Genomic DNA, 18505 nt, shown 5'->3' with positions numbered 1-18505 from the left:
AGTTTAAATTATGAGAATATAACATAAGCAGAATCTAAAATAGACCTATAGAATTCCATACATTTACAATAACATCATATATGTAGTTTTTCATGCCATCCTGTTGTTCAACAGGTAATACATTTGTTTGTGAGATGCAGTAATCTTGTAATAGAAACAAATGGTTGTGAGATGCATATCCCAGAAGATAGAGATAGTCATCTGCAAAGAAAAGAATTTGTTGTCCAAGCTCTATGTATGACTATTGTTTTGCAATTCCTGCAAATATTTGATCAACATCAGTCCTCTGTATTATTAACATGCACATATCAGTATGCATCTCATCTAATGATGTAACACATTTCATATATTTGAGTATCATAAAGAAAATGTTGTGCACTTTTGCAATTCCGAATTTGCCCTTGCTCTTGTAGTCTTGATCGAATCACCTACGAGATGAATGGTTGGTCCTTCGACTGATAAATTGTATATGTATTCTATCTCCTGGGAGTAAGTGGATTCAAACCCCAAGTTTTTTTTATCTTTATTTTCTTAGTTTTTTTTTCTTTAGCTAACATCTTGCTAGTGTCCGACTAAAAAATGTTTGGTTAGTGAAAAAATAATAATCAATTCACAAAAATATTTAAAGTCAGTCATATAAAAATTTCAAAAACGTGATACAAAACATCAACTAGTCAACCATACCTGATCCAAACTCTATGACCACCTATTAAATGATTAATATGAGTAGATTTATTATTAGAGCATCCACAATGGTTCGTTTAATGGGAAATTTGAATGAGGTTGCAAGTTTAGGTGTCCTTGACATTCAATGTGTATGGACTTTGTAGAGTTTAATCGGTGCATTGAAGGAAAAAAAAAGTTATAAACTTAAATGGATTTTAGAAACACAATGTGGCAATCCATTGAACAGAATAAAGCTCAATGTAATCCATACACATTTTGATCTAATATCCAATATATTTCATAACTAATTATTTCATATTTCTTATTCCACGGAATTTTTTTATCACACCTCACATTTGGCATACAATTTTTGTAACTATCTATAGCGTGGCCAAAAGAACGAACATGTAAGAAATTATATAGGCAACAATAAAAACCACATATAATATGTTACTCCACTAGAAAAGTATCAACATGTTAGTTTGAGGTTGGCCTCACAACCAACGCTAAAGAAATGCCAACTCAATCCCCCAAAGGCTCTTATATATGCTTCCGAAAGGTTAGAAATCTCAAACTCTTTGGTGAATGGTTGTATGGCACAGAAATGCTTCAACCTATAGTTCTTCTGGTGCTTAAAACTATTGCCAAGTGTAATAATTCGGTTCAACATACCATGTCTCTAGTTGGTCTTTAGGAGATTTTCAAATAGCGTTACTTGACAACGTGTCATGAAAAAAAGAATCGGGTTCACAGCTTCTCTCTGGCACCACTCATTATCCGAAAGAACAAAACAACTGAGTTCCTCAATAACTTTTAATTATGTCAAAGAAATAATCGGATCGAAAACTTCAACATCTTCGATCCAATCCACTTCTTTTTTCATCAGGATCGCAAGGCTAAGCTGCAATTCATAGGATTTAGATGATTCAATGCTTCCAATTCCCTAAATGACCATCTTTAAATAGTGTTCTGATTCCGTAACCCTATGGAAATGGAATGAAGCTTCATAGTTACAGATTTGATTTAGAAAAGCAGCAAAGAATCCAGACTTCTTTAGTTTCTCAATAGAGATTTGCATCTTCTGCATCCACTTCTCTTCTCCTTCTGGTGACGTTGTGAGGTTTGTAGGAGCCCAATATGTTTGTTCTAGAGCTATTTTTCAGGTTTCTGTTAGAAGCTTCCATTGTGATGCATATACTAGTTTGCTATGTAATCAAAAAGACCAGTAAAGAATCTACAAGATGGAGATCAGAACTTGGTTACCATCATTTGTTAGAATAGGATCTGCAGTTATTTAGCAATTAGTTATATACCCTAACTTTTCAACTAATCAAATTAGCAATGTAACATCCTCATCAAATATTGATGTCATTACTGATACATATAATATAATGCCAAGGGATTGCGTTGTGCGTGGGTTCATGTACCAGATCACCAGGAAGCTAGCTTAATTTCAATTTTATCAACAAAGCATAACAATAACGTTGCAGGTTTAAACAAATTTAACAAAATGAAAAGCACTATAAACAATTGAATCTTTTAACAAATTATAAAATACAAACAAGCAGCAAAATGGGTATACAAAATATAAAACACACAATGACAATTATATCACAATACCCAACGAAACAAGAGCCAAAATCTAACCTAGTTTAATCGACCAGTGCCAAAAGTGAAGCTTTCAGCAAACATCAAATAAGGACATGCATGGACACAAAATGTTCTCATACCATGAATAAAAAGAATTTTGTTATCAAAGAAGTTTGTACATAACAAAGATGAAATAAAGAATTATAAATAGAAAAAGATTAGGGTTTCTAGAGATACATAACAAAAGCCTTAAATAAAGGCCCGTCATAATAACCTAATAGGGAGGGACGATCCAAACATATATAGGGCCCGGGGCAAAAAGAGAAAAAGGGCCCCATAAAAAGAAAATAATAAAGATTAAAAAAATATCATGTACTCTTCAGTATAGATGTGTTCAATTAGCACTAACAAGCAAACTAAGTTGTTTATCTTTTGAGCTAATTTGAGTTTCATTCAACTTTAGGCCCTAAAAATCATTTAGATAATAATTTTCTTATATATATATACACAACATAACCCATAAATTTTGGGCCCCCTAGAGTCGTGGGCCCTGGGCGGTCGCCCGGGTTGTCCACTTTCTGGATCGGCCCTACATGAGACATGGATTATAATCATTATCTCTGTCTTTGTGTTGTTTCCTGATTTCCAATTTATGACGACTGAAAACAGACTACAATTGAACACATCAACTTAGTCCAGGCTTGGCCAAGCGCTTAGGGTGTCATCACTAAATCATTGAGGGGCCCACATATATCGCTTCTATCCTCTTAGGGTAAAAGGAACGGATAAACATCGACTCATATGCTTGCATTATTTACTCATCAAATCACACACAACAATACGTTTTATAACACCAAGTTATTGGTGCGTTTACATATTATCAATGCGCAACCTGACTCGTAAACAACAACTCATATCTCTTTGTTTCAAGAATATAAGATATTATCATCTCATAATCACACGTGATAAAATCCATGAAGTGATTCAAGTAAGCGTGGGTTTAATCCAATACTGTAATCTTATTACAGGAGTACTCATGAACACTGTAGAAAATTTTTTCTATGTCTAAACGCTTTAGACAATCCTACAGTCGGATTCATGACAGTCTAGCTTCAATACCTACTTCCAAAGTATTTATCGACTGTGGATGGTTTGAATAATCTTGTTATTCGGGTAGTCAAAATATGCAAAGTGAAACACGAGAATGATAGAATCCAATATGGCCTCAAAACGTTTGAGTATAAATAAAACACTTATTATTTAGTCACCATATCGATTACACATTATTCATTGTATAATGTTTCGGTTAATGAACTTATTACTTGAGTCAGTAACAATAGTTGTATCATGCTGCTAGCATGCACACTATGTTTACCTGTTGTCCTTACTTTGTGAAATATATCAATTTGAACACATTTCAAACGATGCTCATTTCACAATTCCTAATCCCTATTACTAGTATAAGAATACCAAATTCTTGCCACTATTAGAATAAGTTAGATTAATATATTTTATGCAATGATCCTTTTGTAATGTCATAGCACCAAAGTCACCAAGACTTTGCGAATGAAATTACAAAGTGCTCTATTGGAGATTGTTACAAGACAACTCTATAGACATGAAGTCTCATACTCAAAGTACATTCCGTTGAACATCCTTCTCGCATAAAAGTTTCTAATCTACACATGAATTCTTAACATCCAACTCCCATTTATGGAAACATTTCCATATTTACCATATGCAACTCGTTCTAAATAGAATCCTATCTGTTCATAATAATTTTGATATGTTCCATCCATTACCATACTTCCAACTACCCACAAGCGACCAATCCTTGGCGAACCTTAGATCGTCTTTGACAGTTGTTTAACTAATTTTAGTCATATCCGGTTCTGGTCCATTTCCCTCTTAATGTCGTAGGCATTTGGAATAGACATATTAGATGAATATTACAACATATGCAATCGATCCTATATCCGAAGCGGATGGGATACGACTCATAATGTCTTACATAAAGACATGGTACTTTCCCGGTCTCTTGCAATAATATTGCCATATAGAGAATTTTCTTACGTCGAACCTTTTCAACATAACATTCATATATGTCCTTTGACTAAATTTGATTAAAATTTCTTGATCTAAGCTTTTAGATTTGAAATGAAGTATAATATTTTCGCCCTTAATTATAGTAAAACAACTTTTTAACCTTTGCGACTTTGCGAATTGAAACTTTTGTTTTCTATAATTAATATTGTTAACTCTCAATAATTAACATAATAATCATGCTCCCACTAACATGATAATTATTTCCTTACCAGCATAACACTTCTGCTCCCGCCAGCTTTGACATGTATTCAGAAATCAGCTGGACTTCTAGAAATCAATACTTATTGACTTCCTTAACCAAAGTTCATATTTCTGACATGAGATGATTTGATGAGTACTTTATCTAAGCTTCTCAAACTCATACACCTTTCCAAAGATAACTCATATGTGTGTCTAAAAAATTTAAGAACTTAATTATAGCAATAAGGCCCAAATGTTCAGATCCTTTTTCCATTTCTCACAATTCGAACTCTGAAGAGGGATGCCGTAATCATAATTGAATTCGAGAAATGCAAATTACATAATGCTATCTTCTTAAAATCTTCTTAATGAAAGCGTTTCCTAATAATCATTTTCATGAAGCGGAGAGAAACCCTGTCACTAGATTTTATGTACGTGTTCCTATCCATGTGAATTCGTCATAACCATAATCGCAAGACAATTATTGTGACAAATCCAAAGTCTTATGGATCGAACTTGTTCAATCTCGATCTCTTGCCACTTGGCAGCACGAGGGCCTACCATGTCTTCCAAGTCGTTGAGCAACTCACCCACACTTTTCAATGAACTTTCACTGATACAGGTGCTTTGCTTTTACGCAGTCAAATGAGGACTCGTAGAACTCACATGCATAGTTAACTTGTTAGGAATGGTACAAAAATAAGAATATGTCAAAGCGATAGGTTTACTCTTGATTAGTTCATAAAATCTTTTTCAAGATCTCTAAGACACCCACTGACCTCTTGACATATAAGATTCTGTTGTCAAGAGACATTTCGCGATAAACAAATATTCAAGAGTTAGTGCGGATTCTTATTAAGACAAAAACACCACATAAAATTGGTCTTAGTTGGTCTTTGTCTTATCCAAGACATCATAACTTACCAATTTCAAAATGTCCAAGAGTGAGAACCATTTCTACTCTACATTTTACAATGTGTTACTTAAGACATATCACTCAACACACAATCTTGGAGTATGACTCTAAGACTTGACCTTTTTGGAATGAAATATGATTCCCCTTTTGATTTAACCATATTAGCAATTCCCAATTCCTCTTCTTAGTCATACAACTGCACTAAGGTGTCTTTAGAGGATCAATTGTGATATGGTTCTGTAATCACCAAGACGAACATAAAACATGATGCAAAGGTACTCTCCCTTCTTTTCAGATTGGAGAAACTTTTATCTTTCTACCTAATTAATTCTTATTATTCGTTCTGCTATTCATTGAAACTTTTCCAATGAATCAGAATCACACTTAAACTTTTAAGCATAACCATATTTACTAAACTTTTAGTAAATCATGACGAATAGCCTTATCGTTCTTTGTAGTGGACTTGACTAGTGCACAACTATATGTACTAGATACCCTAGTCCTTCACATGACTCACATCCATATATGAACAAAGAATTAGTCTTAATTTTTTAAATACGAAGGTTCTCATTCATTATACAATACTAGTTATGTGATTCCAAGTTTCTCAATTGAAACTTGGGCGATAAAAATCATTCCTTATTTGGCAAATTTTCGATATTTCCATAAATAACATAACTAAGAATCACATCCATATTTCAATAGAAACATATAAACATCAAATTTCACTACTACCATTGAAAGGATATATAAATAAGACAAAACAAAATTTAATTTATTTATAAAAGTGCATAAAAAATTGTCCTTACTACTCAAGTACAAATGAAAACTATGCTACTAATTATTCTTAAGAAATCTATCATAACTCCTAAGTAGCAGCTCAAAAATCTGATCATCGAACCATGCGATCGAAATCCATTTCTTCGCCATCAGACTCAACTCGCTCTTCTTTAAAGCTTCATTTCTTTTCTTCGTTCCCACAAAACATCAAAATGAAATCTTATCAAATCATGTATTAAGAATCTACAAACAGAAACTTAATAGAGTTAGATAATGGATTTACTTGCAGCAGAGCCATACATCTTGACTCTCCCATCTTTCAGATCTCTTGGGTAAATAGGGCAACTTGGTAACCAATGTCCCTTGTCTTCGCAGTAGAAACAAATGGACTCTTTGGCATTTATACATGGAACTATTCCAGAACTGGCTTTCCTCTTATGATCAAAACTTTTGACCATGCCCAATTTCTTTCCTTTAGGAGAAGAAACCATTTATGGGATATCCACGTCATTTCCTCTGTCCATGGCAGCTTGGGAAGTAGATCTACCGATCAAATTTGCCTTTCTAGTGTGCCAAATCATTGTTGATTCAGCATCAATAAGCAAATAGGTAAGATCAATGAGGGTCGCGTCGTGGTCCATCATATAGTACTCTAATGAACTCACTAGATGTTTCAGGAAGTAATCGAAGAACCCACTCAACAGCCAACTTCATCGACACCCAAAATTCCCAACCTATCAATGTGTGACTTCATCTTTAAGACACATGCACACACATATTTTCCATTTTCGTGTTTGCTAAGCAACAGGGCTTGAGTGACCTTGAACTTTTCAAGTTTTCTAACTTGTGGGTCAGGGATAATACTTGGAGGAGGTGGAGGAAGTGAAGCATGATATCCATTTCCATGATCCAATCGTGGAACATCATCTTCAAGTGGAAAGCTTTTTCCAAATGATTTAGGAAGACCATAGTTAGATTTTGACATCAACAAAAGGGAGAAATTCAAGTTAGTTGATTCAATCCTTAATATGTCACCCAAATGAAATATTAATGCTAGGATCCAACACAACATTCTACAAATTGGAAGAGGGAGCCGTAATCCAATTTTCAGAACATTTGAAGGTAGGTAAATGACAATTTACCAATTTCCACCATGAAAAACGAAAAGCAAAATTAGGTTTTAAATGAATTGAAACTCCTAGATCTTTTGAGATTCATTAAACTTTTCAATGGCATGTTTAATATCGATTATGCCCTTCATGTTTGTGACGGGGATGCCGAGGATCACAAACAAGGTGTAAATAACCATGCAAATTAGTTTGCTACTATCGATGTCAACTACCACCCAATCAATGCGTTGGTTAACCACACACGCTCCATTGATCAATGATAATCTTACGAGAAACCCATTGCCATCCTTAATTGGTCCCATATTAGTGTGCCAGTTAACCACACACGCTCCACTAACGACCAACAAGGTGCAATGTGCAATTTCATGGATTAGCACCAAATTCACATCTTTACTAAAGTAACTAATATTTGGGAATTTATATAAGCGTTTAGTTACTTCGTATTTCATTATACTTTTAATGGAAGGTGGTATCCTATCCTACCCGTTCGGCTAATGACCCTCCACTAGTCAAGAGTGCGGTGGGTAAGAGTGGATACCTAATGGCGGTCATTTTACAAACCGCTTCCTTAAACACCCCTTATAGACCAACTTCGTGAATGAGGCCTACTAACGGTAAGACTGACTCTTTACGTATACATATATAATATATTAGACTTTTAATTTTTATAGTATAAGGATGTATTTTACACTTTTAAAATACTATTTGGTTTAAACTATTAATAAATTAGACTTTTTAATTTGATTAATCTTAAACAATATTATTATGGATTTATTAATTCTCTCCTTTAGTTAAACATTTAATTAATTTAATAAAACCATAAGGGTGTAATTTGAACTATTCAAAATACTAGGGATTTAGAATTTAATATTTCAAAATTAAACTTGTAATGGGACACATTTTGAAACTTTTCAGAATATTTGGGTTCAACTATTTATATTTCAAAACTAAAACTTTTTAAGATCAAAGTTAAACTATAAAACCTAAAGGGTATAATTTAAAACTTTTTCAAACTTACCAGGTTAAATATTTGAACCATAATAATCCTATAGTATCCATATTTAACCAAATCCACCAATTTTGATAAGGATATCCATACCAATCATAAAAAATCGATTTTAGGCAAGAAAAACGAGTTATGGTAGTTATCCTCATTAAAATATGGCCAGAAAATTGAAAATCCCGGCACCAGCACCCTGAACTCGTCGAGTACACTTTGGAACTCGGCGAGTTCATCCAACTCGTCGAGTCCCTACATGGACTCCGCGAGTCAGCCAGTCAGACAGCTAAAACCTTCGATTTTCTGATCTTTGGCAGTCCACTTTGCTTCTATTCAATAGAAAAACGACCTAGGCTCTGATACCACTGTTCAGTTATGAGCATAACATCAATCATATGGTGTACATGCAACCCTAATTGCTTTGATCTAGGTTATTCTAGTTTGAACATACAACATTAAATATCAAAGCATAAACCCTAATTACTAACATACAAATCTGAAAATCACATATGATTAGGGTTAGAGAGTTTACCTTGATTGTTATGTAGCAATAACAATCACAATCCTTCTTGATTTTGACTTCTGAAAGCTTAGTGCCCCAAGTGTTGCACCTCTAATGGAGTCACAAACACCACTAGCAACAAAGAAGAATAAGAGAGGGAGGAGGAGGCTTCCAAAACGTCCAAGGGTTCTCTTAAAAGGGTTAGGGACGTTTTTGGGGAGCCTTGGGGTTCCTTTTATAGTTAAGGCTCCTAGGGTTTACAACTTGGAAACCCTAATTCCCTTGCTTAGGCCCTAAGCAACACATGGATCCCCATATGGCACGCCTTGGACGAAATTCTATGGGCTCCCCATAGATTTTCGTCCATCCTATGCCAATAGGATCCAGTAGCCCAAACTATAACTATTACTGATTTACATAATCAGTCCCTGATAATTTAATTAGTCTCTTTTGATCAGCAAATTAATTCCAAATTAATTATTGATCAATACTTATTAAATAATATGATTTCTCAATTAATATATTATACTTATAATATATTAAAAAACCATAATTAATCTTCTTTCTCTATAATTCATCCTATTAGTTGCTATGGTGAAGGCAACCTAAAAGGACCATGTTCATAATCGGGTCAAGTACACACCAAAATAGTTATGAATTTAGACACCTAATCTATCTTGCGGGGGTATCAAGGATATACCTAATCAAGCCATATTATAGGATCAATCATCATCTCATCTACGGCTCATACATTCCATATATAGTCTCTTAATTGTAAACTGACTCTTGTAAAATATTATACATATGTATCGTGTTATACTCAATAAAACAATACAATCGATATTTTCATATATAGTACCTTATAAATACGATGGAAAATAAACACCTTAGATACGGCACCAATTGTCTATTAGTACGGCACATGTACCTAAAAAATTAAGCGAGAGCACATTAATTTGTTGGGTTTATCGGTTTGTGCATGGCTAACGTTTTTGAATTTTGTGATTTCATATTTTATGTTTTAGTTAATAAGTCCTTATTTGGTATTTGGTTTGACCGGATTTTATTGAGGTGTACATGGTCGTTAGCTTGCACATGGTCGTTAGCTTGCACCGTTAGCATGGCTTCATTCATGTTTCACGTGATATGTGTATATAAATTAACATTGCTAAAGATTATAAACAAATTGATTTTAGATTACATGGTAAATCGCTTGCACATGGTCGTTAGCTTGCACGCTATATCTTTTTTATTAATTAGATTGGTTGCATCATTCTTTTGCTCGTATAACAATAAAGAATTTTATTGCTAGTGCTTTCCCATTTCAAAAAAACATTTACATTTTTTGTCCCTGAAGTTTTTCCCGTCTTCCATATTTTATCATGGTTTTCATTTTTTTTAATAATGTGATACTTTATGAAAATCCACATTTCAAACCCTTAATTTTCCTACCTTTCATTTATCCAGTTTTGTTTAATTACTTTTCATTTCAGTGTTACTTTTATGTAGAGTTGTTCACTATTTGGATAAAACCGAATTGGTCAATTGGACAATTTGGATTGGACTATTTGGTTCGGATATTCGGATTTTTTGATTGGTTTTTAACAAAACCGAATTATTATTTTGGATTTCGGATTGGTTTTGGTTTATAAAATAAGAACCGAATAGTCCAAAAAAACCGAATAACAATTTGTTATGTATTTATTTTCAATATATCTATAATTATTTATTTTTTTAAATAATTTCAAAAGGTTATACCTAATAAAAGATATTAATATGTACTTTCTGTCAAAAGTTTTTTATCTAATAAATAATAAAATATAATATGTCTTCTTAGTGGTTGTTTATAAATTTTAAATCACAAGTAAATAATTTGTTTTTGCTTCTTTTGTAAAATTAGATCATATTATAATTCTATGTCATTTTAAAATGTTATGGTTTCTGAAAACCGAATTATAAAAACCGATCCAACCGAATTGTAATTGGATCGGATCGGATCATATTTGAATTTAGTTTGGACTATTTGGATCCATATTTTTAAAACCGAAATCAATTTTGATTTACTTAATTGGATCGGATCGAACCGATCCATCCAAACGAACACCCCTACTTTTATGGCATTTATCCCCTTTGACTTAATTTAAATGCCAAATAAACTATTATAATACCTTATTTATCATAGTTAAGAAATTTTAATTATTTATAATTACATGTAACATTTAACTTCTAACTTGATTTACTTCCAGGATTTTTAGAAATTTCGCAATTATCTTGCTCTTACGTAATTTTCATTTCAACTATAATATATATAGTCTAGTATGTGCTCAGTAAAAAGATGTGATTTAAGAGGAGATAATAATGAAATTTGAAAAAAATCTTGAAAGTAAATCAAGTTAGGAATTGAAGTTTAAGAACATTATAATGAATATATCAAATGAAAAGATATATTATGGTGGGTTTTGGTACCTAAGCTTATATATATATATATATATATATATATATATATATATATATATATATATATATATATATATATATATATATATATATATATATATATGCACGACTAGAAAAAAGACTTTTCTTAATAGACGAAATACAACATACAACACTTTGATGACAGACATAAAAGTCTGTCATAAATTTATGTTATCTATCGTAAAATATCAGTGATTTACGACAGAAAAAAATGTATGTCGTATTTTAAAGAGTAAATTATAATGATTTTTATCCATTAATATTATAAGGAAAAGTTAGTGATATCAAACAATAGTACAATGATGTTATGTCGACAAGTACATGAGCACTATACAGTATGAAAAAAAATTGAAGTTGGTTTAAAGGATGTGAGTTAAGTATTAAAACCAATAAACCACTAGGTTAGTGCAAAAAAACTAATGACAAAGCAGGGGAAAAAACCCGAACAGGCGAACCAATTTGAAAGAGCTCCATTTTGGTGTGAGGAAAAAAACAAAAAGAGAGAGTGTTTGGAAAAAAATTCATATTTTGGTGAATACTCTAAAAAAAACCTAAAGAATGACCTGTCTAACCGATATGTTAGCGTTATTTTTGTTTGCTAACCTATGAATAATAGTTATTATATATTAAAAAATGATGCATGGCACAAAATCTCGTGTGTGTGTGTATATATATATATATATATATATATATATATATATATATATATATATATATATATATATATATATATATATAAAGGAATGTTATGCATGATAATAGCTAGAAAACACCAAAATTTTAAATGAAATAAGTGTCTAAATGGTTTGTAAAAAAAGTAAAAAGAGTTGAAGGACCATTTTTGTAACAAAAAAACTAAAAGAGTTGAAGGTCGATTTTTTACAACTTGAATGATTTATAAATAGCACAGAAGAATGCAAGGGCTATTTTTGTAATGTGGATTCCAATTTCAATAAAATGAGGCCTAAGGTTTTTAAAGTATTACCTACTAAGAACACTTTTATTAATAAAAAATATATGAAAAGAATCAAACCTGGGTCTCTCCATTTCTGGTGGGCTTCTTATTTCCACCTTATACGATTATACGATTAGAGTTAGTATACCCTCAAAGCTCGTATGATCATTCAAGATCATCAACACCACGAAAAATCAAAGCAAACAACGATCGATCAGGGCTGCTCCGCTCAAGAAATCAACTCGCCGCCTCACCATTTCCATCCTCGTTTCACAACTCGCCGACTTGCCACTGCCCTAGTACCGGTCATGCCATTGTCATTGCCACCAATTTGCAATCTGATTCTTCGTCATCGCCATCTGAAAACAGTCACTCAACTGTATTTTATCTTGCGAAGTAACATCTCGAACCTTTCTACTTTAACACTAAAACCTCAGAATAAACCCTAGTTTGAGAATAATATCATTGAACTGTTTGCTTATTATTTCTGATTTCTAAACAATAGCTTCTGAGCTGAATGTCTTCCCTGTTCTGTTACAATAGTTTCTGGTTTTACTTAGTTTCTTTGTAGTTTCGACTTCATATAAGCACATACCCTAATCAGAAACATAAATTTTATGTGCAAATATTGATACCATTGGAAGCACCCTGCAAAAGAAAATAGTAATAACACGTCATCATTTTTGTCGTCTGGAAATACAAAAATAAGTAATTAGCATGTTGAATCCCAAAAATAAGTATTGTACATAGTCTAGTATCCGTTTGTTAGCATATACATATGATACACATGTTGGGTTTTAGTTCAAAAATAGTTTCATAAAACTAGAAAAATTTGGCAACGAAAGACTTTAATTTTGAAATAACATTAACATTTTATACCCACCAAGGATCTTCTTGCAAGTTGTAGAATGATTAAACACCTACCAAAGGAAGGATGAAAAAATAACAACCTTTTTAGTTCTTTGGGTCCTCTTGGGAGGCATGGAAATTGATGAAGAATGTGGAACCTTTGAGACACCAACAATGACTCAACTTGATGTAGAATGCTAGTTCTTTGTATAAAACTCTTAAGCTTTGAACCAAACCGAAGTATGGTTCAAATAGATCAAAATGCAAGCATCAAACCTTCAAGTATTCAAAGCAATAGAAAGGAGGAACAGAGGGAAGATACTCTCGGCTATGGCTTGAAGGGGTACACCCCAAGAGTGCAAGACTTTAGCTATTTAAAGAATGTACATGATCTAAAGTTGTTTAACCATTAAGACATTTAGACAACCTTGTCCCCCCTTGTCATAAGTGTGTCCATTCAAGTAAGCTTATCTCCCATGCCTCTTATTACTTTAAGTCAAAACATCATTCAATGTCCCTTAAAGTACAATCTTCGAAATTTGTACACAAAAAGAGAAGAAGATTGTATATTATATAAAACCCAAGTTTATAAAATATAAACCTTAACATTTAGGTAAAATACAAAAAGCCTTATCGTCCAAAATGTTGTACATGACTGATTAATTCATACCATATGAATTATGTAATATTACTTGCTAATGAAAATTATTATTTCCTAGAAATAAATAATTTCCAATTTAATTATAAGAGTTTTATTGAATATTTATTAGAATCAATTTCTAATAAATAATCAATTGTATCAAGTTATTGTTAGTGTGACCCATTAGTATTATATGTTATCTAGCAATATCACTTTAATAAGACTCTTGAGCATTCAACATCTTTAATTATCCCACTTGCGCAAGACTCTTATAGATAGTGGTGAACATCTAGCAACATTTCAATGCCCCTAAGACCATACGACTGTTTGTGCTATTCTATCAACGCCTAATTCCCAAAAACCTCAAAGTTACATTTGGTGTGTAAGGTAAGTTTATCAGTTATCCCTTTGCTTCAGACATCATGTTGAACATGAGATTCGGATCGCGATCAATCTCATTAGTTGTTCAACTTTTGGTAAGGCGCCTTAGATGTCTAACTCTCAAAACATAAGAGGAACAAATCCCATCTTGACTACATAAGCCTCTTGCATAGTTCACACCATACTTGAAAATGGCTTTTATAACCGCCCGGTCAATGAACAAAATTTGACTATATCGAAGCATAGTACTCCATACACTCAAGTCCTACTATGTATCTCAGGTGTTAAGTATAGAAAGATAGTATCTTTTAATCAAGTATCATTCATGACAGCGATCCATGAGACGATCTTGATGCGGGTCATTTCAATATTTGTTCTCTGACAAGTACCTATGAAACTTGGTTACAACCACTTGCCTACTTTCATCTAGTGAGAGTCAACCAATCCAATTCATATTAGTCTTACTTCATAATTTCTCCCACAATTATAACCGACTATGAACCTTTAGAATAATAACATTATTCATGGACTAAACATGTTAATATAAAACACAACAAGTATTAATATGGTGACTATATCTCATTAAATCATATCATTAGCTAATAGTTGTGGTTATGATGTTCTAATATCCAAATACCAAATCCAAATCAAAATCCATTTCTAGAACAATAAAGTCCTATAGCTGAAGTGTGACCATTCATACTTAGCTTAAAAGAATGACTTTATCAATGGATCTGACAAATTTCAATTTTTTTGAATTCTTTGAATATTATCATCTCCATGCTTAACTTTATGCTAAGTATCGTTAAATATCTTGGAGAATATGATTGGTGTTCTTTTGTGATATAAAGTCTCTTAACTTGATTAAGTACACTCTCTAAGTCACAAAGATTTCTATGTGATCCTTGAATGGCAGAGGTCAACATAGCTTTTCAATGACTTGATTCATCCAATGATATTTGAATTAAACTTCTAAAGTAGTGTATTCTTATTTTGTAGTGTATTGTGTCATTATGTTTTTCTTGGACCTCATTGCAACAAGACTTACCTTTTATTCCATAATGAAGTCAAAATTCAATTCTAATTCATAATTAATTATATATGTTTAGAAATTAACATCTTGTGTAGCTCTTTCCATAAAGATCCTTTTTAAATTGATTGTCTCATATACATTCTCTTAGTTCTTATAAAGTACTCTTAGAATGCTCTCTTAGTCATCCAGTGACTTAACTATGTATTCAGTTAGTATCCTATGACATGCTTACGGCATGATCAAATACCATGTCCTATGCATAATATGGCGTAAACGATGAATTCATTTGCAAATCAAATAGAATATAAATCATTTTATCTAGTTCAAACCTATGAGCTATGTACTTTTGAGGCTAGATCAAAAATGATGCCACATGACAATGCCAAGAATTCTCCAAAAGAATCTTGTGTCTTGATCCATTTCAAGATATTGTCTCATATATATGGTAGAGATAACTTTTATAGCTAATTGATATATGATAACGGTAGAGATAGCCTTTATAGCTAATGTGATATGTGTTATGTGGATTGCGTGTGTGGGGTCTGCTCAGGGGGACTCACTAAGCTTTGTGCTTACGGTTTATAGTTTCGGTTTCAGGTTTCATCGATTTGGAAATGAAGGGCTCGGATTGATCGCAGTGCACACACCGATGATTTCCGCAATGAAAGATTTTGGGATGGACTCTGATAAATGTTTTACTTAATGATGATTTGAGATGTTTGAAATAAATGGTATCTATGTGTTAGCTATATTAAAAATGAATTTTTTGGTCCTTGATTTTTGGGTCGTTACAAATGCGATACCAATATGTATGTTTTTAGATTGGTATGGTACTTAGAGTGAGGCTTCCGTTGGGAGTCACCCTTGATCTCACCTGATTAGTGTGTCATTATTGTATGACCATCATCGCATGGACACACTAACAAGTCTTCAGTAGATGGTGTCTTCATGCCTTTGGCGTTGATAAGGTTTTCAGGGTTTTTCAGTCACCAGGGGATGATCTTCAGTCTTCAACATATGAACTTCCATCAGTATATCGTAAACTAAAACTATAATGTATATATTTTGCATCATCAAATCTATACAAATATTTGACCCAACAATGAATCTATATATAAGATTTATCAGTAAATCTAAGTCGTTATACTAATTGATCTACTTACGAGAGAGGTGTCTAGAATGGTCAAGTTGGCTTGGTTGTTGGATTTCAGAAAGATATATATTGAAATGATCATGTGTTAGGTGTGTTAAACCCAACAAATAATAAGGGTACAATGTACTCCAAATACACAACTTTAATGCACTAAAAAGTAATACAAAGAAAGCAGGGTCGAACCATAGAGACACAAGATAAAATTCTATACCTCTTTGCACAAGGTACTTTGATCACAAAATGGGGTTTTCTTTGCAAAAGTAAAATAATAAAATAACAATCTATTTTAAAAACATGCATAAAATGAAATAAACTTGTAAACAATTTGATTGAATTGTTCTAGTTCTAGTTCTCAATGTTGTTGTTCAACTTGATTATGACTTAGTGTAATTCATGATTGCTATTCTAAGTTGGTACTAAAAGATATTGACACACTCTAATACCTCTCGCTTGCGGAATTATTGAACCAAAACACGCACATTGACTAGACCTAACTTTACTAATTCAACCTAAACATGCTCTTAGATTGTATCGAAAAACTGCATTAAGTTTTGTACAAGCTTCCCAAAAATGTTCATTTCTTCTCATACTCTCGGAAGTGTGAAAACATGTGATATATGTTTTACAATAAGAAAACTTATTGTTTGCTATCAGTTATTAACTTAGTAGAACAATTAGGTGCCCTTAAAGTTAATTAACTACACAAAAGTTCAATTCATGAAAGTAGCCAATCAAGCACAAATCAAATTCAAGGATTCTAGTTTAAAAAAAAACATAATCACTAGAATAGAATCACAAATCAAACATCAAACCGTTTGCTTGAAGTCAAACAATCCACATGTTTTGAACAAGAACTAGAATTTAGTGTTTCTTAGCCACACATGGCTAAGAACAAATCAAACAAGAATAAAAATGGAATTGAAATGTTTAATGCTTACAACTGGAAATCAAAAGTGTTTGCAATGATTAGTAGCCTTCAAGAATTCCCAAAAATCTCCCCAAAACCGCCAAAGAAAGCTCCCAAAACTGTCTCTGAATGAAAGTGTCAATCTCCTCCAACTTAGCACCATAATTAACTGTTCGCGTTCACTCCATGAGACCACGCGTTTTTAGCATGGCGATGACTTTTCCCCATGTGGTTTTGGCGTGGTTATGTGTCTTGATCTTGACCATATGTTTTTAGCATGGCCCATGCTTTTTGCTAAAAGTCAATAAGTATTCACTGTTGGCTCCTTCTTCACTCTAGCTTCACCACGGGTCATGTTGCTCAAATATATGATGAGAAAGGACAAACACGACCCGTGTCGGTGTGACACGAATCGTGTTTCAAGCGTAGTCCTTTGCTATGATGATAATGTAACAATGACCCCAGTTATGTCTTTATGTTTTCTTCCATGGCATGACCGGTCCATCTTCTCTTCATACTCCAAAGCCCCATGCTTCGAGCTCCAAGTTCCATTCTCCATAATGCCTACAAAATGAATAAAAAATACTGAAGTATGCTCTAGTACTTTATGTTATACTTTTAACGTGATTGATGTCATATCAGATCCCTTTCGGCAAATGACAAACCACAACACAAAGAAACAATGCGTTTTTATTGGTTTGATTGATAGATTATTTATCTTATACATATAGTGACATATACACTTATAATATATAAGGATGTATTTTGAACATTTTAAAATTACAAGGTTTGAAACTAATCAATTAATTTAAATTTTAAATTATTAATATTCAATTAATTTAGATTAATAATATAGATTATAATTATCTTAATTAAACTATTAACTACATAATGTTAATTTCATACTTATCTTCCTTGATTTTCAAATTTAGGATTTAGCCCGCTACATAATTAAAGTTCAGATTTTAAATGTTTAAGATAACTTATTAACTATCATGTAATTATCCTCAAAGTCGAAAAAGCAAGAAAATCTAGGCTGTGATACCACTGATGAGTTTCTATGCTATATTAAAGTTATTTGCATAATAGAATTATCATAAAATCTAAGTACGGGCACATGCAACCTAGAGATATATGTCTTTACGCATTATAACAACATACTATTGAAACAATCTTAAACCCTAGCATAGATCGAAAACCATCAGGGTCAATCCAAGCCAGTTTAAGGCCCGGGGCAAA

General features: G+C 32.6%; 1 pseudogene; it reads right to left on the bottom strand.

The window, feature by feature from the left end:
* Positions 1–1135: 1135 nt before the first annotated feature.
* LOC111920856 (protein SENSITIVITY TO RED LIGHT REDUCED 1-like) lies at positions 1136–6729 on the bottom strand (annotated as a pseudogene).
* Positions 6730–18505: the final 11776 nt, after the last annotated feature.

The sequence above is a fragment of the Lactuca sativa genome, chromosome 3 (genome assembly GCF_002870075.4).
Source record: "Lactuca sativa cultivar Salinas chromosome 3, Lsat_Salinas_v11, whole genome shotgun sequence".
In the NCBI taxonomy this organism is placed as follows: Eukaryota; Viridiplantae; Streptophyta; class Magnoliopsida; order Asterales; family Asteraceae; genus Lactuca; species Lactuca sativa.
The sequence above is the reverse complement of the archived record's forward strand: the minus strand, read 5'-3'. Positions and strand labels throughout refer to the sequence as shown.